Source organism: Eschrichtius robustus, chromosome 15 (assembly GCF_028021215.1).
Source record: "Eschrichtius robustus isolate mEscRob2 chromosome 15, mEscRob2.pri, whole genome shotgun sequence".
NCBI lineage: Eukaryota > Metazoa > Chordata > Mammalia > Artiodactyla > Eschrichtiidae > Eschrichtius > Eschrichtius robustus.
This window is the reverse complement of record NC_090838.1, coordinates 17,775,372-17,799,821: the sequence shown is the minus strand read 5'-3', so window position 1 is coordinate 17,799,821 and position 24,450 is coordinate 17,775,372. Positions and strand designations below refer to the sequence as shown.

The 24,450-nt window shown below is 40.2% G+C and overlaps 1 long non-coding RNA gene across 1 annotated transcript in view; it reads left to right on the top strand.

Moving 5' to 3' along the window:
- Positions 1 to 18,277, top strand: part of LOC137778126 (uncharacterized) — an 80,904-nt gene extending 62,627 nt beyond the window's left edge. The window contains exon 3 of the long non-coding RNA XR_011076742.1: positions 17,919 to 18,277. This is a non-coding gene — a long non-coding RNA (uncharacterized lncRNA). The remainder of the gene's footprint in view (positions 1 to 17,918) is intronic.
- Positions 18,278 to 24,450: the final 6,173 nt, after the last annotated feature.

The following is a 24,450-nucleotide window of genomic DNA, read 5'->3' as shown; positions in this document are numbered from 1 at the left end:
TTTTTTCTGATGTTTCCCTTTAAATATTTTGTCCATTTGGAAAACTGGATTGTGTCTTCATATTGTTGAGTTACAAGAGTATGGTATATATTCTCTATACAAATAATTTTTCAGATATATGTATTGCAAATATATTATTGTAGACTATCATTTTATTAGTATCTTTTGAAGAACAAATTTTTAAAATTTTGATGTTCAATTTATCAATGTGTCCTTTTATGGCTTGTGTTTTTTCTATTCTATCTAGAAATCTTAGCCTATCTGAAAGTCAAGATTTTTTCCATGCTTTCTTCTAAAGTTCTAAAGTTTTAAGTTCTCACATTTAAACCTATAATCATTTTAAGTTAATTTTTATGTATGGTATGAGGTAATGGACAGGCTTTATTTCCATATAAATAATCAGTTTTCGAGCAGTTTTTCTTGAAAAAACTATCTTTTCCCATTGAATTACCTTGGTTCCCGAAAATCAATTCACCATATGTGCATGGGTCTATTTTCAGACCCTGAACACTTTCCCATTGATCTATTTGTTTATCCTTATGTCCTTTTTTTTTTTTAATGTCCATCAATTTCTTATTAATTTATTTATTTTTATATTCATTTTTGGCTGTGTTGGGTCTTCGTTTCTGTGTGAGGGCTTTCTCTAGTTGTGGCAAGCGGGGGCCACCCTTCATCGCAGTGCACGGGCCTCTCACTATCGTGGCCTCTTTTGTTGCGGAGCACAGGCTCCAGACGCGCAGGCTCAGTAGTTGTGGCTCACGGACCCAGTTGCTCCGCGGCATGTGGGATCTTCCCAGACCAGGGCTCGAACCCGTGTCCCCTGCATTGCCAGGCAGATTCTCAACCACTGCGCCACCAGGGAAGCCCTATCCTTATGTCTTACTTTGACTTTATAGTAGATCTTGAAACTAAGTTATATGATTCCTCCGTTTTTTTCTTCTCTTCCAAACTGTTTTAGCTATTCTGTAATTTTTGCATTTCCAAATACATTTTTGAATCAAATCACTTTCTTAAAAAAATCCTGCTGAGGGCTTCCCTGGTGGCGCAGTGGTTGAGAGTCTGCCTGCTAGTGCAGGGGGCATGGGTTCAGGCCCTGGTCTGGGAGGATCCCACATGCCGCGGAGCGGCTGGGCCCGTGGGCCACAACTTCTGAGCCTGCGCGTCTGGAGCCTGTGCTCCGCAACAAGAGAGGCCGCGATAGTGAAGAGGCCCGCGCACCGCGATGAAGAGTGGCCCCCGCTTGCCGCAACTAGAGCAAGCCCTCGCGCAGAAACGAGGACCCAACACAGCCAAGAATAAATATAAAAATAAATAAATAAAAGATTACTATTAAAAAAAAAAATCCTGCTGAGAATTTGTTTGGGATTGAGTTGAACCTATAGATCAATTTGGGGGAGAACAACTTGAGTCTTTCAATCCATGAACATGTAATTTCTACCCATTTATTTTAGTCCTCTTTAATTTTTCTCAGCAAAGTTTTGCAGTTTTAAAGGAACAAAAGTTAAACATATTTTGTTAGATTTATTCCCAAGTATTTACTTTTTGATGCTATCCTAAATGGTACTTTTAAAATTCAATTTTCAGTTGTTTTAGTATACAAGTTATTTTTGTATCTTGTTTCCTGAAACTCTATTCAACTTATTATTAGTTCTCAAAGTTTTTCTCTAGATTTTTTTATAATTTTTTCTGTGTATGATTATGACACCTATGAATAAAAACACTTTTATTCTTTCTTTCCCTATCTGTATGCCTTTTTTTCCTTTTCTAGCCTTATTGAGCTAGCTTGGAACTCTAGTACAAAGCTGAATAGTAGTGGTGAGAGCAAACCTTCTTACCTTGTTTTTGTCTTTCATGGGAAATAGTTTAGTTTTTACCATTGAATATTATCTTAGCTATACGTTTTTCATAGATAACTCCACCACATTAAAAGATGAGAATAGGTGTTAAAATTTGTTAAATAATTTTGCTACATCTATTGATAGAATCACATGGTTTTTCTCCCTATTTTCTTAATATGATAAACTATATTGATTGATTTTAGAATGCTATACAAATCTGCCAATGCTCGAATAAGCCCCACCTTATCATGATGTATTTTTTTATGTATTGCTATATTTGATATGCTAATATTTTGTTAAGGAATTTTGCATCTATATTCAGAAGGTCTTCAGTTTTCTTATGATATCTTTGTCTAGTTTTGGTATCAGGATAATAAGTTGAAAATGTTCTTACATCTTCTGTTTAGAACAGGTCTTGGCATAGAAATACTATTTATTTCTTAAATGTTTGATAGACTTCACCAGTGAGGACACCTCTACTTTTTTATTAGAAGTTTTTAAATGAAAATTCCAATTGTTTTAATAGACCTATTGCTATTCAGATTTTCCATTTCTTCTTGTGCTGTTGGTAATTTGTGTTTTTCCAAAAAAATTTCCATTTTATTTAAGTTGTCTAGTATATAGCCATATGACAGTTCTTAGTATTCTCTTATTATTTTTAAAATATCTATAAAATACCTCCAGTTCTGGTGGAATATAGTCTAAGTTTATTTCTCACTCAAGTAAGAGTTGCTAGAGGTCATATTAACCCTCAAGGGCTCCCAAGCATATATTGAGTCAGTGATCTAGGCTGTTAGATCTTGTGTTTCTGCAACCTCCATACACGGTTTCCATATCCACTGCTAAATGAAGATAGAGCTAGAATGTCTTGCAGGGTTTTTCCGTGTCTCAGTTTGTAAGTGAAGCATGTCATTTTCCTTCACAGCCTTTGGCCAGAAATAGTTGCTGGGCTCTATCCAGGTGTAAGAGATCTAGGTGAGATAGTCTTCATTGTGCCCAGTAAGGAGAGAACTCGATATTGATGGCCACTAATTATGTCTACCACAATGTGTATCTGTCACCATATTGTGCTTCTCTCCAATACTGAACAGGGTGCTTCTGACCCTATCACATGTCTATAATCCCTCCAACTGTTCAAAGGGCTTTCATATCCATTATCTTAATATGTTTCCAAACCAATCTGTGAGTTATGCAGAGTAGGTTGTTTTAACCATCTTACCTTGGGTAGGTATGGTGAGGCCAAACACAGATCAAGAGAAAGAAAACAGAAACATACAGTTTTGCTATACCCACAGTTCTCTGGAGAGAACACAGCATGCCACTCGGGGAAGCATTGGGGTTGGTAATGAAGCAAAGGGAGGAGCACTGTGGGCAAGCACCTTTATTGGGGTTTCTGCAGGAAAGAAAGAGCAAGGCAGGGCCAGCAGATTTAGGATTGGCTAATTTGGATAATTTTAGTAGGCTTTGGGCCATAAGGGCTGTCAAAAATTGTCTGTTATCTGGCCCTGGGATGATTAGAGACCTGAAGTATGAGAGTTTGATAAGGGAGGTAGTTGGAAGTGTGGACTTATTTGGTTGCTCAAGAAGGGGAACTGACTGACCTCTAGCCAGCTCCTCAAAACTGGGTCAAGATAGTGCTTAAAAGCTAATTTACAGAGGTATTATTTATTGTCCCCATTTTACATTTAGGGAACTGAGTCACATTAGGGTTAGATCATTTACCCAAGCTCATCTAATTATTACCTAGAAGGCCCTAGGGTTAGAACACAAAAATCTGATTCACTGATGGATGTGCTTCCAGTTCAGTACCTTACACATAAGGGAGGTTTAATAAATGCTTCTGTGAATCACACTACCCAGTCAGACGCCTGGGTTTCCCACTCTGTGGCCTCATTTAGAGGTGTGGCTCTTCCTCTTCTCATACAAGACCATAATGTGTCAGTGTGCCAGAGCAGGTGCTGGACCCAGAGGAAGTGCCTTCTCACTCCAGTTCTCAATGAAGGCAGTCTTTCCATCTGCTTTCATTACAGGGATTACAGACACATAATATGGTTTGAAGAGGCAGCACATTAGAAAAAGACAGCAGATACAGAGGCCAAGGTGGCAGCCTTCCAGGGGATGGCAATAATTAAAGCTGGTGCATGAAGCTTTTCCCAGACTAGATTTCCCTAGCACAAAGGTTAGCCTAAAACTTCAATGCCATCCTTTTAAAGGGTACATGCATAGATAGAACCATCACATTCAACGATGCCTAAGAGTCTCAAGAACTAAATGGTGCTCCCCATCACCCATTTTCCAAGCAATGCTGTTCAAGGCAAGCCTGCAGACTGCTGAATTCAGCTTTCTGGGGAACAGCAAATTACCAGGAGTTAGCATGTTGTGGTGTGTAGGCCATGTGAATACCAAGACCTATTTGCAAACACTATAGAAAAGCTAAATTGAGTTAATTTCAATTTCTTGAATTGAAACACTGAATTAAAAAACAATTTAAATGTATCACTCTTTTAGAAGAATATCAATGCTTTAAAATTAATTTCATTTTTTAAATGTACCATTAACTCAATAAAGCCTTTTGGGCTTTTTAAGCTAATTGTCTTTGAACTCATTTTAAATTCAAAAGTCTATAATTTTGATAATATTTTATTTATTTATTTATTTTTTCACACACACACACACACACACACACACTGTATTTTATTTTTACAAGAGATAAATAGACTGACACCAAGCATTGTACATGGATGACCACAACAAAAGCAACAATGATTGCAATTACCAAACATGAAACACACTCATACTATGTCATAATATTGACATTCAGTCCAGTAATCCTCCACTGTAACAGCTCCTTTACTTTGCAGTGAAAATTGATTTGTATATTCTTTGCCTCTGAGTCCTTGTGGGATTTTTTTTTTTTTAATTCAGACAGAAAGTCACAAAAATTATACTCATCCTCATCAGTTCACTCAGTCCCATGTAATTAATTTTTTTTTTTTTACCTTGATCTTTTGTTAGCACTTTTATGAGTTCATCAGTTTTTCATTAGAGTTCTGAAAATGCTTATTCATTCAGTTCAGCAGTACAGTCAGTTACCAGAAACCTGTACTTGTCAGAGTCTTTTCCATGAATTTTTTGAAGATGAAACCCTTTTATAGGAACATATTTGCAAAATCATCAGAGTACACCCAGAACTGTCTGTAAATGACAAAAGACTTAAAAATGACCACGGTTAAAGATTTGATGAAAGTTCATAATAATGCAGTTGACAAGAAAATTAGTTATTTCTGAGATATACATTTTAAAGTAATAACTAGGATTATTACATATAACATTATACCAGAACATATAAGATTTTTAGAAATTTCATGTAATGTCTGAAACATTTATATTAACATATTTCCATACATATTTCCATACAAATACAAATATAAGATTTTTAGAAATTTCATGTAATGTCTGAAACATTTATATTAACATATTTCCATACAAATAACCCAATAAAAGTTTAGTATTAGTTGTTTTGTTTGTTTTTTTATACTGCAGGTTCTTATTAGGCATCAATTTTATACACATCAGTGTATACATGTCAATCCCAATCGCCCAATTCATCACACCACCATCCCCACCTCACCGCAGTTTTCCCCCCTTGGTGTCCATATGTCCATTCTCTACCTCTGTGTCTCAACTTCTGCCCTGCAAACTGGCTCATCTGTACCATTTTTCTAGGTTCCACATACATGCATTAATATACGATATTTGTTTTTCTCTTTCTGACTTACTTCACTCTGTATGACTGTCTCTAGATCCATCCACGTCTCAACAAATGACTCAGTTTCGTTCCTTTTTATGGCTGAGTAATATTCCATTGTATATATGTACCACATCTTCTTTATCCATTCATCTGCTGATGGGCATTTAGGTTGCTTCCATGACCTGGCTATTGTAAATAGTGCTGCAATGAACATTCGGGTGCATGTGTCTTTTTGAATTACGGTTTTCTCTGGGTATATGCCCAGTAGTGGGATTGCTGGGTCATATGGTAATTCTATTTTTAGTTTTTTAAGGAACCTCCATATTGTTCTCCATAGTGGCTGTATCAATTTACATTCCCACCAACAGTGCAAGAGGGTTCCCTTTTCTCCACACCCTCTCCAGCATTTGTTGTTTGTAGATTTTCTGATGATGCCCATTCTAACAGGAGTGAGGTGATACCTCATTGTAGTTTTGATTTGCATTTCTCTAATAATTAGTGATGTTGAGCATCTTTTCATGTGCTTCGTGGCCGTCTGTATGTCTTCTTTGGAGAAATGTCTATTTAGGTCTTCTGCCCATTTTTGGATTGGGGTGTTTGTTTCTTTGATATTCAGCTGAATGAGCTGTTTATATATTTTGGAGATTAATCCTTTGTCCGTTGATTCATTTGCAAATATTTTCTCCCATTCTGAGGGTTGTCTTTTCGTCTTGTTTATGGTTTCCTTTGCTGTGCAAAAGCTTTGAAGTTTCATTAGGTCCCACTTGTTTATTTTTGTTTTTATCTCCATTACTCTAGGAGGTGGATCAAAAAAGATCTTGCTGTGATTTATGTCAAAGAGTGTTCTTCCTATGTTTTCCTCTAAGAGTTTTATAGTGTCCAGTCTTATATTTAGGTCTCTAATCCATTTTGAGTTTATTTTTGTGTATGGTGTTAGGGAGTATTCTAATTTCATTCTTTTACATGTAGCTGTCCAGTTTTCCCAGCACCACTTATTGAAGAGACTGTCTTTTCTCCATTGTATATCTTTGCCTCCTTTGTCATAGATTAGTTGACCATAGGTGCGTGGGTTAATCTCTGGGCTTTCTATCTTGTTCCATTGATCTATGTTTCTGTTTTTGTGCCAGTACCATATTGTCTTGATTACTGTAGCTTTGTAGTAGAGTCTGAAGTCAGGGAGTCTGATTCCTCCAGCTCCATTTTTTTGCCTCAAGACTGCTTTGGCTATTCGGGGTCTTTTGTGTCTCCATACAAATTTTAAGATGATTTGTTCTAGCTCCATAAAAAATGCCATTGGTAATTTGATAGGGATTGCATTGAATCTGTAGATTGCTTTGGGTAGTCTAGTCATTTTCACAGTGTTGATTCTTCCAATCCAAGAACATGGTATATCTCTCCATCGGTTGGTATCATCTTTAATTTCTTTCATCAGTGTCTTATAGTTTTCTGCATACAGGTCTTTTGTCTCCCTAGGTAGGTTTATTCCTAAGTATTTTATTCTTTTTGTTGCAATGGTAAATGGGAGTGCTTCCATAATTTCTCTTTCAGATTTTTCATCATTAGTGTAAAGGAATGCAAGAGATTTCTGTGCATTAATTTTGTATCCTGCAACTTTACCATATTCATTAATTAGCTCTAGCAGTTTTCTGGTGGCAGTTTTAGGATTCTCTATGTATAGTATCATGTCATCTGCAAACAGTGACAGTTTTACTTCTTCTTTTCCAATTTGTATTCCTTTTATTTCTTTTTCTTCTCTGATTGCCGTGGCTAGGACTTCCAGAACTATGTTGAATAATAGTGGTGAGAGTGGACATCCTTGTCTCGTTCCTGATCTTAGAGGAAATGCTTTCAGTTTTTCACCATTGAGAATGATGTTTGCTGTGGGTTTGTCATATATGGCCTTTATTATGTTGAGGTAGGTTCCCTCTATGCCCACTTTCTGGAGAGTTTTTATCAGAAATGGGTGTTGAATTTTGTCAAAAGCTTTTTCTGCATCTATTGAGATGATCATATGGTTTTTCTTCTTCAGTTTGTTAATATGGTGTATCACATTGATTGATTTGCGTATATTGAAGAATCCTTGCATCCCTGGGATAAATCCCACTTGATCGTGGTGTATGATCCTTTTAATGTGTTGTTGGATTCTGTTTGCTAGTATTTTGTTGAGGATTTTTGCATCTATATTCATCAGTGATATTGGTCTGTAATTTTCTTTTTTTGTAGTGTCTTTGTCTGGTTTTGGTATCAGGGTGATGGTGGCCTCATAGAATGAGTTTGGGAGTGTTCCTTCCTCTGCAATTTTTTGGAAGAGTTTGAGAAGGATGGGTGTTAGCTCTTCTCTAAATGTTTGATAGAATTCACCTGTGAAGCCATCTGGTCCTGGACTTTTGTTTGTTGGAAGATTTTTAATCACAGTTTCAATTTCATTACTTGTGATTGGTCTGTTCATATTTTCTATTTCTTCCTGATTCAGTCTTGGAAGGTTATACCTTTCTAAGAATTTGTCCATTTCTTCCAGGTTGTCCATTTTATTGGCATAAAGTTGCTTGTAGTAGTCTCTTAGGATGCTTTGTATTTCTGCGGTGTCTGTTGTAACTTCTCCTTTTTCATTTCTGATTTTATTGATTTGAGTCCTCTCCCTCTTTTTCTTGATGAGTCTGGCTAATGGCTTATCAATTTTGTTTATCTTCTCAAAGAACCAACTTTTAGTTTTATTGATCTTTGCTATTGTTTTCTTTGTTTCTATTTCATTTATTTCTGCTCTGATCTTTATGATTTCTTTCCTTCTGCTAACTTTGGGTTTTGTTTGTTCTTCTTTCTCTAGTTTCTTTAGGTGTAAGGTTAGATTGTTTACTTGAGATTTTTCTTGTTTCTTTAGGTAGGCTTGTATAGCTATAAACTTCCCTCTTAGAACCGCTTTTGCTGCATCCCATAGGTTTTGGGTCGTCGTGTTTTCATTGTCATTTGTCTCTAGGTATTTTTTTATTTCCTCTTTGATTTCTTCAGTGATCTCTTGGTTATTTAGTAACGTATTGTTTAGCCTCCATGTGTTTGTCTTTTTTACGTTTTTTTCCCTGTAATTCATTTCTAATCTCATAGCCTTGTGGTCAGAAAAGATGCTTGATATGATTTCAATTTTCTTAAATTTACTGAGGCTTGATTTGTGACCCAAGATGTGACCTATCCTGGAGAATGTTCCGTGCGCACTTGAGAAGAACGTGTAATCTGCTGTTTTTGGATGGAATGTCCTATATATATCAATTAAATCTATCTGGTCTATTGTGTCATTTAAAGCTTCTGTTTCCTTATTTATTTTCATTTTGGATGATCTGTCCATTGGTGTAAGTGAAGTGTTAAAGTCCCCCACTATTATTGTGTTACTGTCAATTTCCTGTTTTATGGCTGTTAGCAGTTGCCTTATGTATTGAGGTGCTCCTATGTTGGGTGCATATATATTTATAATTGTTATATCTTCTTCTTGGATTGATCCCTGGATCATTATGTAGTGTCCTTCCTTGTCTCTTGTAACATTCTTTATTTTAAAGTCTATTTTATCTGATATGAGTATAGCTACTCCAGCTTTCTTTTGATTTCCATTTGCATGGAATATCTTTTTCCATCCCCTCACTTTCAGTCTGTATGTGTCCCTAGGTCTAAAGTGGGTCTCTTGTAGACAGCATATATATGGGTCTTGTTTTTGTATCCATTCAGCCAGTCTATGTCTTTTGGTTGGGGCATTTAATCCATTCACGTTTAAGGTAATTATCGATATGTATGTTCCTATGACCATTTTGTTAATTGTTTTGGGTTTGTTTTTGTAGGTCCTTTTCTTCTCTTGTGTTTCCCACTTAGAGAAGTTCCTTTAGCATTTGTTGTAGAGCTGGTTTGGTGGTGCTGAATTCTCTTAGCTTTTGCTTGTCTGTAAAGCTTTTGATTTCTCCATCAAATCTAAATGAGATCCTTGCCGGGTAGAGTAATCTTGGTTGTAGGTTCTTCCCTTTCATCACTTTAAGTATATCATGCCACTCCCTTCTGGCTTGCAGAGTTTCTGCTGAGAAATCAGCTGTTAACCTTATGGGAGTTCCCTTGTATGTTATTTGTCGTTTTTCCCTTGCTGCTTTCAATAATTTTTCTTTGTCTTTAATTTTTGCCACTTTGATTACTATGCGTCTCGGCGTGTTTCTCCTTGGGTTTATTCTGTATGGGACTCTCTGCGCTTCCTGGACTTGGGTGGCTATTTCCTTTCGCATGTTAGGGAAGTTTTCGACTATAATCTCTTCAAATATTTTCTCTGGTCCTTTCTCTCTCTCTTCTCCTTCTGGGACCCCTATAATGCGAATGTTGTTGCGTTTAATGTTGTCCCAGAGGTCTCTTAGGCTGTCTTCATTTCTTTTCATTCTTTTTTCTTTAGTCTGTTCCGTAGCAGTGAATTCCACCATTCTGTCTTCCAGGTCACTTATCCGTTCTTCTGCCTCAGTTATTCTGCTATTGATTCCTTCTAGTGTAGTTTTCATTTCAGTTATTGTATTGGTCATCTCTGTTTGTTTGTTCTTTAATTCTTCTAGGTCTTTGTTAATCACTTCTTGCATCTTCTCAATCTTTGCCTCCATTCTTATTCCGAGGTCCTGGATCATCTTCACTATCATTATTCTGAATTCTTTTTCTGCAAGGTTGCCTATCTCCACTTCATTTAGTTGTTTTTCTGGGGTTTTTTCTTGTTCCTTCATCTGGTACATAGCCCTCTGCCTTTTCATCTTCTCTATCTTTCTGTAACTGTGGTTTTTGGTCCACAGGCTGCAGGATTGTAGTTTTTCTTGCTTCTGTTGTCTGCCCTCTGGTGGTTGAGGCTATCTAAGAGGCTTGATGGGAGGCTCTGGTGGTGGGTAGAGCTGACTGTTGCTGTGGCAGTCAGAGCTCAGTAAAACCTTAATCCACTTGACTGTTGATGGGTGGGGCTGGGTTCCCTCCCTGTTGGTTGTTTTGCCTGAGGCAACCCAACACTGGAGCCTACCCAGTGCTCTTTGGTGGGGTTATTGGCAGACTCTGGGAGGGCTCACGCCAAGGAGAACTTCCCAGAACCTCTGCTGCCAGTGTCCTTATCCCCACGGTGAAACAGAGCCACCACTCGCCTCTGCAGGAGACCCCCCAACACCAGCAGGTAGGTCTGGTTCAGTCTCCCCCAGGGTCACTGCTCCTTCCCCTGGGTCCCGATGCACACATTACTTTGTGTGTGCCCTCCAAGAGTGGGGTCTCTGTTTCCCCCAGTCCTGTCAAAGTCCTGCAATCAATTCCCACTAGGCTTCAAAGTCTGATGCTCTAGGAATTCCTCCTCCCGTAGCTGGACCCCCAGGTTGGGAAGCCTGACGTGGGGCTCAGAACCTTCACTCCAGTGGGTGGACTTCCGTGGTATAAATGTTCGCCAGTCTGTGAGCCACCCACCCAGCAGTTATGGGATTTGATTTTACTCTGATTGCGCCCCTCCTACCGTCTCACTGTGGCTTCTCCTCTGTCCTTGGACGTGGGGTATCCTCCTTGGTGAAGTCCAGGGTCTTCCTATCAATGATTGTCCAGCAGCCAGTTGTGATTCTGGTGCTCTCGCAAGAGGGAGTGAGAGCACGTCCTTCTACTCCGCCATCTTGGTTAATCCTCCTTGATAATATTTTAAAAACTATCCTCACTATAGCAGTTCATATTATAAACTTAAAAGGATACAGAAAAAAACTAATGAGGCCCTTGTGCAAGAATGATACACATATTTTTGGACCATTTGTATTATTTTTGTAGAACAGTAGGAGTTATCCCACTTTGTTTAATGAAATCATATGTGTGTATGTATCTATATGTATATATGGACAGAGTAAAAATTTCTAAATTCATGGAAAAAATTCCAAAGACTCTACACTAGAATGTTATCTCTAGGGAATAGACAACATGAGGATTTTTCTATAATTTTTATACTTTTATTATTTTAACTTGATTAGTGCTAGCAAGTTGTTACAATTTCTATAACTGACAAAACATATAATTTAAAACATATTTTAAGCTCCAAAGCCAACAATTTGTTTGAATGTGATCAGTTCATTTTGCCCACATGGGAACAGGATTTAAGGCTCTTCTTAACAGTTTGGCCACATATTATGAACATTTTCCATGCCATGAGTCTTCCACAACAACAATATTTTAAATAGTTTCATAATATCCCACTTTATAAATGTATAATCACTCACTGTCAAGTTTCAAATTTCAATGGGGACACATGTTCATTGAGAATAATACAGAAGTGAGGTTGGAAAGTAAATGGATTCTCTTCTCACTTTCCACTCCTTTAGAGGAACACATTTTTAAAAGTTTAACATATGTTTTTCTAGACCTTTTACTATTTACATACAAATTCAAACAGTATAAGAGAGTATACAATGAAAAGAAAAAAATTCTTTCCCTGTCCCACACCTTCTTTTAACTGTTCTATTTTTAATGCTTCTAATAGTAATTCAGATATGATTTACCAACTTAAAATACCGTTTGTTGATTTGCTTAGTGTATGAGACATACCTGTCACTTACACGACTTCCTTTTCCTTTCAACTGTCAATCGTCTTGTTTTAGTTTTAAGTCTATTGTTTTATTTTCTAGTTGTGAAATTATATTAAAATACCTATTTCTTGACCCATCTACACACAATTACATTTTCCTTGCTCCTTGAGGGCTAGGGCTGGTCAAGGGTTAGGGACCTGGATTCCACATGTTTTGCATGGCATCTGCACAAATGTACCAGGATTCTAGCTCATTCGATGGCCCAACTCTTCCTTCTAGAGCAGCTCTAGATCCTAGTCTCACAGACAGCAGACTCTGCATTCTGACTGGTAAAAAACCCACAGAGAAAGGATAGGTAGGGAAAATGTGTAGCCAGCATTCCTGGTTTGTCTTCTTCCACTGTCTTGAATTCATTAGAACCCAGATCTGACTTCTTTGCATGTATGGGTACAAGGCCCACGGAGGCTTTAAGACAGTGACTAAAGAATGGATTTATCCTTTTCTTTAGACGCGCTCATGAGCAAGAAGGAGGATGAGGTCAGATCTGTCACCAAATGCTCTTCAATATTCCCCAAATTAATAACTGTCTCCAAAAGGGTAAGGTTACCAAGCAAAGGGCTGGGATTTTCTGGAAATAGTTTTTCAGAGAAGCAGTATTTCAATGGCTTGATCTGTCAGCCTGGGATCACGCACAGGTTGACAGATTTTTCAGACAGAATGGTGTTCCAATACTCCCGCTAGTTCTGGGCAGGAAGGCAGGGGGGATTTGGGGAAACAGCAACTATTGTGATGGAGAAAGAGCTGTCCTGCTCGCCCTTTTAGAAATAATCCTCATATCTGTACAGCACTTCTCAAACCATTCTCAAATCCATCCTTGGGTGGATTACACAGGAGGTTCACATCAGTCAGACCTAACCCACCCATTCTTCAGCCAGCACAAGCAAGGTTAGGATCACTTACACTGCTTGTTTAATCATCAAGGATTTCCCCCACCTTGTTTCCACTGTGTTCCAGTTCTGCCGTTTCTTAACTGTAGCTAATTTCCCACTATTGGCTCCACGTCTGCTTTTCGGCAAAATCCTTGGAGATTTTTATGATTGCATTTCCTCTCTCTTACAGTTGTTTTACCATCTAATTGCCTGCCTCTTCCTTTTTTTGAAATGACTCATCTATATCAAGTCTTTCCAAGGCATTCTACTTGGTGTGCATAAAAAAACAACTCTCTTTTCATGTTCGTCTTCCATTGGCTTATGTGACATTTAATTAAACTACATCATTACAAGAGCATATATACAGGCATAAATGGTTGGGGTACAATCACAGCTGACATGGCTGAGCATCCCACTCAATTGGTGGAAGTGACAGTGTTAATATATATCAGAAATTAGCCAACTAGCAGAGAGCCTTCAGCATGCCGTGCCATCAGTCAGTATGATTTACCAAAGACATAGAAAGGATTCATTAAATAGTTGGTTAAGGGAGAGCAGTTCAGAGAGCTTGCACTTCCATGAATTCTACAAAGATTAGTCATGAGAGCTCTTTCTGCATCACAGAGGGCACTGCTCTAGCTGGTATCCCTGGGACCTGAGTCTTGATTAGCCTGGATGTGGCTAGCACCTCGGCAGACCCATTTTGGACGTGGGAGGCTGGGAGGATGTGGGGATGGTTCAGACTCCCCTGAAATTGTCTTCCAAATTTCAGAGTTCAATAAAATTGAACTAAATCAGGATTACTAAATTGTGAGCTGAGCATAGCTCCAATGATATCTATTGTGGTGGGTAGAGTAGTGCCTCCCCCTAAGATGTCAATATCCTAATCCTTAGAATTTGTGAATAAATTAGCTTACATGGCAAAGGGAGACTAAGGTTGCAGATGAAATTAATGTTGCTCATCACCGTACCTTAAAATAGGGAGATTATCCTGGCAGGCCCAATGCAATAAGAAGGGTCCTTACAAGTGGGAGAGAGTGAGCTGGAGGGAGATGTGACCCTGGAGAAGCTCGGAATAGTTCAGTGTCAGGAGGATTCAACCTACCGTTGTTGGCTCTGAAGATGGAAAGGGCCACAAGTGAAGGACTGTGAGTACCCTCTAGAAGCCGGGAAAGGCAAGAAAAACAAATTCTCCCCATAAAGGAATGTAGCCCTGCCAACACCTTGATTTTAGCGTCCTGAGACATGCCTCAGACTTCTGACCTCCAGAACTGTAAGATAATAGGGTTGTGTTTTTTAAGCCATTGAGTTTGTCATAATTTGTTATAGCAGCATAGGCAACTAGTACATCTACCTTCTTATTTCTGTGACATCTTCTGCTTTCCTAATAAAGGAAATTACATTTATAGGATTTATTTAATGTAAGCTCCAAATTTTACAACCCCTTCCTACTCCCCACTGTGTTTAAAAGTAGTTTTAAAGCTGCTGCTTGTGACTAGAGGAATGTAAAATAAAGGGCCAAACCTCTTTAAAGCATTTCAAACATTTTGTTGTAACTATCCGAGGAAAGCTTTGAAACAGCAGTTCTCTCGTGGATGAAAAAAGAGCAAGGAGCATGACGTGCTCTGTGACGTGCCATGATTGGTAAGCCCAGGTCCTGGGTGAGCAAGTGTCAGGCCTTGTTTAGAGATGTGAGGGCCTCTCAGGGCAGCTGGCGGCATTCCCTGCTGTGCTCAGCTGGACTGGTCCCCAGAGTGACCTTGCAAACACCAGTCACCGCCAAGTTTATCTTGGTCGGTGTTGTCTATCAGCACAGAACCTCTTCCATTTAGATGGTAAGACCCCAGGGAGTTGCAAGAAGAAGCAACGCCAAAGAGAACGCACAATGTTAAGTCACTGGGGCTTTGCACAAACCACCAGAGGAACCAGAAGGAGGGAGCAAAACATCCCGTGACAGGTACAAGGCGTGTTGTGATGGGAAGATAGAGGACTGTGAAGAAGTGCAACTTTCCCCAACTCAAAATCCAACATAAAGATAAGATACATGTGCAGACAAATAACTTACCAGTGGTGGTGATTAAATCCTGAGTGAGCGCCCAGGTGGTCCATGTTTTGGAGTCAAAGAAGGGACTTTCACCCTCAGCTCGGGTGTGTGTGTGTTGGGGGCCCAGTCGTAAGGAAGGAGATAAGCAGAAGAGGAAGATGCTCAGAGTTCTGGACGGGTGTCAGAGTGTCAGCACATACACTTGCTCTGGTGACCCCTGGTTGACCAAGGGGAATGATGCGGGAGATTCTGTTATGGGACTTGTCCTGAGTGAGGAGCTTGGGTAAGCAGGCTCTCAGCAAATTGTAGCAGTTCTCTAATTTTGAACTAAGAAAATATACTTGGTCTCATTAATAGAGATTCTCTGAGGTTCATGAGAATAGGGGTGACATATATCAGCATTTCTGAAATATTAAGAATTTAGAGATGGGAGAGAAGGTTGCCCAGGATGGATGTGTGGCTTGGGACAAGGCATCTCACCTGAGACTTGATTTTTCTTGTATAACATGGGGTCAAGGGGTTTCCCCTGTAACCTCAGACTTAAGAATAAAGTGAGATATACATAGACTATTTGGTAACTTTGAAGTACTTTGCTTAAGTTATGATTAATATTTTCATTGCTGTAAATAGATTGACTTTAATTCATACCAATTTATCAGAATTACCAAAGTTTATAACAATTTTTCTGCCAAGGTATTTTATGGTCAAAGAACGAATTGGTTCCTTTTTGACCCTGTGACCTTCTTTAGTTGCTATCTCATATCTATTCTCCTTCTCTTGACCAAATCCCACGTTTCCACTTTCTCACCACCCCATTCACTCATCTGTCCCCATCACACTGGTTTATATATCCCCGTTGGTTTATCGAAATTACTTTGGACAAGGTCACTAATGATCTTCTAATTGTCAGATTCTATAATAATAGTAACAATATTAATGATGGGGATAGCTAATGTTTATTGAGCTTTCATTATGTCAGGCATGTTTCTAAGTGATTTACATGTATTAACTAACTTAACTTTGTCCTGTGAAGTAGGTAATATTATCAATCAGATCAAGAAGGAAACTGTGGCACAGAGAGGTGTCCCTTGCCTAGGTCAGAGTTTGCAAGCAGCAGAGACAAGACACAAACCTAGGCAATCATACTCCACTGCCACACTTGCAACCATCATGCTCTGCTACCTCTTACATTTAGATAGTGAGACCTTCTAGATGTGAATATTGCTTTCAGTGACAATCCTTGGTTGGGAATGGGGGATTGAAAAGCAGAGTGGGTGTGGGTGTATTAAAACAGTGGAGCTGCATTTAAGTCTAGGGATGCTCCTGTTCTTGGTATTGAGAGGTCTACAGATGAGCCAAGGTTGGCAGCCTTTCTGAGAGTTCTTGGTCTGGGGCTGTGACTGGGCAAGTGCGGAAGGGCAGGCTGAAGAGGCTGTAATGGGGGGCCAAGGAGAGCCTCACTGGGCATTTGGCTGAGTCACCAGCAGGGAGGAGCAGGCAGGGTCAGCAGGGTAGTTCATGGGAAGCCAGGGGGACTTTCAAAACCTCTTTGTGGCACCCTGGGGGCTTCAGGATCTGTGGTTTCCTAGAGCATGAGTGTCCCTGTCTTCAGGCTTCGTGATGATGATAAACAACTTACGTTCCTTGGTGGTCCTCACGTCTTCAGGACTTGGGTTAAAATGGCAAACTGGCACTTCTAATAGAGCAGACAGTATCCTCCTGTACCCTTGTTAACTTCCTCTTTGCCTCCCTAGGGGTACAGTGAAGCTGGGCAGAAAAAGCAGAGCCCATTGCAGTCTGCCCGTGTACGTGTCTGCATCCTACAGAGATGTGAGAGAAAAGGAAGGAAGAGACATTTTGAAATGCTATTTTGAGGGAAAAGCCTCAAAAATGAAATAGAGCTTTAATCAACTAGAATACAGATGTGTTAGCTTGCCTGTTCTGGGATAAGTTATTTTTTCAGATGTACATAAAGCAATTTAGCCACTCATAAATTTGATGAGTAAAGACATAATCCCTTAAAAAGCAATGTTGGGTAATTTGCCTGTTATTTTATGGAAACCATTTAGTAACCACATAATGTAAGTGAGAGTCGACAGTGTAAATATACCTCACACTCCCAATCAATGGGGAGTCACTGAGAGGATTCAGGGAGCACCCTGGGGCAACTTCACGTACCATGTCTGTGAGTGTACAAATCTGTGTGCATATGCACGTGGATGTGAATGTAGGCATGGATGAAGGCCGCTTTGTTTGTGTAAAGACATTTTATTTTGTCCATAGAATGAAAATAATTTGACATGGCAATTCTGACTCCCCATGACTGGGGAAATGTTGGTTTTTGTCTCCAGAATAAAGTACCTCGGGTCTGGAAATCTTACAGCTAATTAAATAATTTTTTCAAATGGACACCAAACAGGACAGTGTCTATTTTGGGAGCCCAATTTCTTCCATGAATTTCCTACCTCCTCCCAAAACCCATACCCCTGTTGGAAACATGACTGAGATGCTCTGCTAGTCCTATGGAAGTCCCCCCAATGTCTGTTCTCTGGGCAGAGGATCAAATTACCTACCATGATCCCTTCTCACTCTCTTCCTCTTAAGAACAGAACATTACCCCCACCCTGAGATTTAGCTGGGAACATGTACACATCTACAGAGATAGAGGTTGATTACTCAGCCTCCTTATGGTCTAGCTGTGGCATGTGATTAAATTTTGACCAAGAAAGTGATAATAGAAGTGATACAGGTAAACTTCTGGACTGAGTTTTCTAATGAAGCTACGTGTATTTCTCTCTTTCTTTCCCCCTCCCCTCTGACTAGGAGATGGTAATTGAAGCTGCTCCCTTGGACCCAGAGATGGAAGCTTCAGATTGAGGATGGCAGAGCTGCTCAAACTTCCTGAACTGTTGGATGAGACAGAAATGAACTTGTCTTTTATTTAAGCCTCTGGATTTTGGGTCTCTTTGTTATACCAACTTTCCTGTAACCTAACTAAAAGATCTATATGCAGGGCCAGTTTGTGCCCTAAAATATTCTGGTTGACATCTCCCCCCAAAGCCTAGATCTACTCCCTGAAGACTAGAGAGAGCTGCATGAGAGCAGAGCTCAAGACATTGTGGTTTGTTTAAACTATGACTCCTTGGAAAGTTAAGAAATGGAGTTCATTGCAGTAGCTGGGAGAACATCACCAAGAAATTCACCATTAAATGTTTTGTTGTTGCTGATTGTGTAACCTCTTATTTTGAAATAATTTCAAAATTATACAAAACTTACAGATAGGTTGCAAGAGTAGTGCAGGAACATTTGCAAACCCCCTTTGTGGATTTACCAACTGTTGTGTCCATTTTACTTTCTCATTCTCTTATTGTGTGTGCGACTACTAATATATTCTCTTTTTCTGAATTACTTGAGAGTGAAGAGACTGTCTTTATGATTTTTTACTTCTTGGAAAAACATAGCCCAGTTATTTGTAGAATGTTCCTCAAACATGAGTAGATTTAGGTTGTATATTTTGAGCAGGAATGTCATAGAAGTGGTGCTGTGCCTTCTCAGTGCCTCATATCAGAAGTCAAGTGATGCCCATTTGTCACTTTGATCATCAGGTAAAGGTACTATCCACCAGGTTTTTCCATTGTAAGGTTCCTCTTCTCTGTTTATTTAGTAAATAATGTGTGGGCAGATACTTCGGGGCCATGTAAATATCCTGTTACTCATCACACTTTTACTACCAGTTTTAACATCCACTGTTACATTTTATATACTAGGAATTTTTAACAAAGACTTACTTGAAGAAAGTGCGTTGTCCCAAAAAGGTGCTTAGGACCATCTACCTTGGAAGAAAGAGACCTGGAGTCTAGTTTCAGCCCATCAACCCCAGACTTTGATTTCCTTTTTTGTAAAATGGATGGTCATGTTCTTGGGTGAAATGACTTCTATCTGGTTCTCTGAATCCAAGGATCTGGTGTTTATAGACAGGGGTACTCCTGGCATCTTCAGAAGGAGAGTTCCTTGAGGTGCAAAACTGCCACATGCTTTGTAGGATCCTTGGCATCCCTGGCTGTTGTTTACTAAAATTCCAGAAGTTTTCTGCCCTGGAGAGGTTTTAAAATATGGCTGTTCATTGTTTGACACCTCTCCTGTCAAGAGGTGAGGCCCATATTACCTTTCCCTGAATCTGGGTGTGCCTGTGCTCAATTTGGCTAATACAGTACAGCAAAAGTGACACTGTGTGACTTCTGAGCTTTGGTCCTAAAATGCCATGTAACTTCCCCCTTGTTTGCAGGAAGTCTTAATCCTGGAGGCTTGAGACAGCATGTAAAATGTTGGCTTCCCTGAGGGTGCTATGGTATGTACAGTTGCTCTGGTCAACAGTCCCAGCTAAGCCCACCTTTGAGTCATCTTGGCCCAGGTACCAAACATGTGAATAAAGAAGTCTCTACATGATTCCGGCCTACGGTTATTTGAGAACTTCTCAGCTATTTGAATCTTCCTAGCTGAGATCCTGGGTTGCTGTGGAGTAGAGGCAACTATACCCCTTCTGAATTTTTGACCCACAAAATTGTGAGCATAATAAAATGGTGGTTGTTTTATGCCATTTTAATTTGGAGGGCATTGCTATGCAGTGATACCTGGGACATCCATACCTTTCCAAGTCCCCCTGAAGGACTGTACCACCCTCAAGTGGGAGCCACTGTGGATTCTAGCCTAATGCTTTCACTTTCTACTACTTGTCAACAAAATATATTTTAAGTCAAAATATTATGATACGGTGAGTGTGGTCTGTCTCTCCTATGTGTCCTCTGAGGGAACAAGGTCATGACTTCTTTGTGTTTTTTAGTAATGTCAGCAACCCTTGTTTACTCTCTAAAGTTTATTAGGAACCATGGCATGTTTATGGGACACTGATTACTTCCAAATAATAAGTACTTATAATAAGCAATATCAGTCGTACTGTGCTTTTGGAATAGCTGTGATCCTGAAAAGGTGGTAATAAAATGAATTCTATAGAGGGAATCCTATTTCTCTAGAGGCTTGACTTACATATTTGAAGATGTATTCCAGAGTCTTCTGTGTCACTGCCTTGACATTAAAGACTGGGTAAGTGAGGACAGTGAGAGCTTTGAGTGATCCCTGTCTGGACTTGACATAGGTACTGTAACTGCCTTCTCTTGACATCTAATGGCTGCCAAACCTGAGAGGGAGGCGGAACCCTAAACATTCCCCATTCATTCGTTCGTTCATTCATTCATTCAACAAACCAGGAATTGTATTAGGTTTTGGTGATAGAGCACTGAAGAAGGCAGGCACAGTTCCTTCCCTCATGGAGCTTACATTCAACCTAGCAGGATGGACAATAAGTGGGTAGTTTACAAGTTTAGTGATTACAGTAACACTGTGCCTCTCACTGTCTGTAGCAAAGTTTGTTCTTCCTATCTGTGGGTCATCTATCTAGCATTTCTGATTTCTCACCTGTCACAGGTAGATATATCCTATTACACACGACTGAATACAATTTGAGCCACTGTGATTTACCACTAAGTCTGACAACACCCAGACTAGTCTGTATGCTGTTCAAAAAAGATGAATCCACAGATTTCTGGCTGGATGTTGTGGAATGTCAAATTGCTATCCAAGTATTGACATATTTGCTTTTCATGTCTCTGTTCATCTCATTGCAGATCACTGACAAATAGTTCATACTCTAGCCCTGGTCCACAGACCACACTTTGAGTAGCACAACTGTAGAGAAGTAGTATAGGAGGGTATCATGTTGTCAGTTGCCCTTCTTCACATATTTCTCAACAAAAATTAGAAAACTGGAGGGAGTTTTCTCACAATGTGACTGTCTTATGTTCCATCTTATTTTTTAATTCCAGCTTGATATGGGAGAATTAATGAGCAGAGGCTGGGAGTCATCACCTTACCTCTTAGAATCCACCTGTTGCTACAAGGACATGCAGGTTCCTTTCACGTTGTTCCCAGGATCATTCAGTTCAGGGCCTGGCAGGGATGATGCAGACAGAGTTAACTTTCGGTATTCCAAGTTCCTACGTACCTAATACTGATATCATGATTCTCTAATGCTGGGTACCCTCTCAGGAGGGTACAAGGAAGAAAGTGACTCAAAACAGCTTTACATCATTCCACTTATGAAATTCTCAGTGATATCATCTGAATTTTACAGGTAAAGAAATGGTAACATACTAAGTAAGGAACTCTCTTGGGTGAAAAGAAAAGGAACACTCAAATTTTGAATAATTTTTTTTCCAGGATTAAAAAAACTGGAAAACAAAACCAATTTCAAAGTGTGGAGGAGGGTAGCTTTTCATGAGCTAGAATTTCTTAATAATTCCAATTATAAATATTTTTCTTATGAATAATTTCTCCTTAAAATTAAATAATCCAAAATGCAATGAATTATGCAGCAGCTAGGCAGAATATTACACTTACACCCTAACTTGCTTTGTGCAAAATGAGAAAAAGAGTCTGTTCTATCCCAGATTCTATCTACCAGCCTGAGGTGAGAGGGCCGGCCTTGGGAGTATTCATGGAGTGAGGCCTCTGGGGAAGATCACGTAGCCCCTCTATTTCTCATGTCTAATCTGGCCACAGGGCAGAATTTCACAACAGGGCAGAATTTCACAGCAGAGCAGGGAAATCAGCTAATCACTGACACCTTGCCAGCTGTGGAGTACATTCAGTGAGGAATTGGAACTGGCAAATGAAGTCCTGCTGCTTGTGTCCAGATCTATTTACCTGAAAAAAATCATTCCCACCAAAAAAAAAAAAAAAAAGAAAAAGATCCAAAGAGCAAACAACAACATCCAAACCAAACAAGAAATTTAAAGGCCACTATCAAGCGTCTTTTCTCCTGCTTTTCCTTCAAAATACCAGTGTTTATTTAATAGACCCACAGCCCCAGGGTGGAAACAAACAGATCAATCACCAGAGTGTTCCACTGTGCCCATCATCCTGACGTCCGCTGATGGTATTTATCTGAGTCTGAAAGTCATCACACAGGCACAGGTGCAGCTGATGTGGCATGACATTGGTGCTATATAAAGGGCTGAGAGTGACAGCATGAAGGTAGAGGAAATTATGCCTAAGAATTGCAGGCAGCCAGCCCACCTCCCAGCCCTCCGGGTACCCACTGCCTCACCCGAATTACCTTCTGGTCATGACCATCATGTCCCATCATCCACTTTAATAGCAGTTGGTACTCTGCTTGCTGCCTGCTCTGCCTGTCGCCAAGGCTCAGAAGAACATCTCGTGGGACCATCTTTCTCTGCTGGGATGAACTCATGATGTTTTTGTTTTCTTTTTTGTTGTTTTGTTTTGTTTTTTGCGCCTAGCATGGAGCTGTGCTAATTCCTCAGAGAGCATACAAGTTTCCACAGGAAAAGAGTCTGCCCATATTTGAAAGACAAAGACTGAGGCTTGAGAGTTTTGACCTAAACAAAACTCTTACATAAGCCAGGAACTTAAGGACACTAAAGGCAGTGTGAGTCCTCTGCATTTTAAATGCTGGCTTATGAATGAAGAAGGATAACTACCTACGACATGGGAGCCAAATCAAAGCTAGTACTTTATGTAGCTTAAATAAACGAATTGCCACAAAAAGCTTGAGCTTGTCCAAGTGGCTGGTGGGCTGTTTGCTTGAGTTGAAAGTCATTCCCTGGGAATTTGGGCAGGGTCACTGTAGAGAAATCCATCAACATTTTGGTGATGAGCAAATGGTCATCATCTACCCAGGGTCTCAGAGTTGAAGCTCCGGTAGGAGCCTCTGTCTACAAACTGCGTCTTTTGGGAGCCACCTGTGTGTTCTTAGGACATGAAGGTTTATAAAGAAAATGTCATAGACGTTCACAACCCTCCAAGAGCTTTGTATCCAACCAGGAAGGAAAGCACATCGCTGAAATCTGTCAAGTATGAGGTGCACAGAACAAGCATGGACTGGGGGCCTTGACCCCTTAATTCCAAGTATTGCCACAGAGGACTTAGTGACCTACTAGGGTAAGTAAAGCATGTTGGGTCCCCCTGGAAAGGAGATCACAAATGATCTAAGCCAAGGGGTAGTAGTGTTACTGACCCTTTCGAGTTCCCAACAAGGGTCCTTCTGCCTGGTGCTGTTCAGGCCAATAGAATGAGATGGAGTTTAGTGCAGAAGCAAATTAAAGTTTTATTCTTCGATTAAAGAATAGAGTAGCGCGAGCTCCGGCTCTAGAGTACACGTTCTCTCTCGGTGGGCGGGGCTGCTTTACAGGGTTCTCGTCTGGGGAGGAAGGGGCGGAGTTCTCGCGGGGCTGGCGGAGTTCTCGCGGGGCTGGCGCAGCTCTCGCGGGGCTGGTGCAGCTCTCGCGGGGCTGGCGCAGCTCTCGCGGGGCTGGCGCAGCTCTCGCGAGTTGGGTGCCCCGTCTCTGCACAGGGCCTGCCCCCGCCATGTTGAATTGAGGTGTCTTGAGCAGTGCTGACGCACGCTGTGCGCTGAGCCGAAGGGCCGGGAACAGCCACCTAGCACGGGAAACTCTGGTCTGAAGAGTGCAAGGTGCAAGGCCTCTGAACTCGGCACCCTATGAGCAAGTGAAACTACACTCAGCGCAAAGGAAAAAAAAAGGTTAGACTTTATCTTATTACCCAGATTCTATTTTGATTTCCTGGGAATTGTTCATGGGCTTTGCTGGTGACGGTAGGGGTAATAACACTGTGCCTGTTCCCTGTCCTGGCGCCAGTCTTCTAATCTAAGGAAGGAAACACACCCTCCAAATCACAGAACCCCAAAATTATTGCAACTCAAGCTGTCTGGATCAGTATCATTTTTCTCATCTAAAACACGCACTGATTTGACATCCTTAAGGGCTCACTAGCTAACTCACTAGCTTTTGCGGTTGCAGGAACTTATGACATTGCAAGGTGGGCTGCATGTGCACGGGCGGTCGGGGTGGGCTATGAATGGGGTTAGGTGTCCTGTAGGACCCTGAGAGCAGAACTGGAAACTTCAGCTCTGCTACCATGGTGAGCAGTGCTGTTAAAACTTGCCCAGTGCACACCTTCAGGAAGACTTCTCTCAGGGATCAAAACTCTGGTAGTTTTAAAAGTAGCATATCCATTCATTCATTTACTCATTGATTCTTGCATTATTTAATTCAGTAATTCAACAGATATATATATGTGTAAACAGTCTGCCAATCCCTCTTTCTAGGATATGTACGGAGCCCCCCATTTAAGTTCTTTTGGAAGGTTTACATATCCTGTTCACTCATTCATTCATTGATTCACTAACGTTCTTGCCCTATGGAGCCTGCATCCTCTTACAAGACTCTGTAGGAGAGAAGTACTAACAGTTCTTTACCCA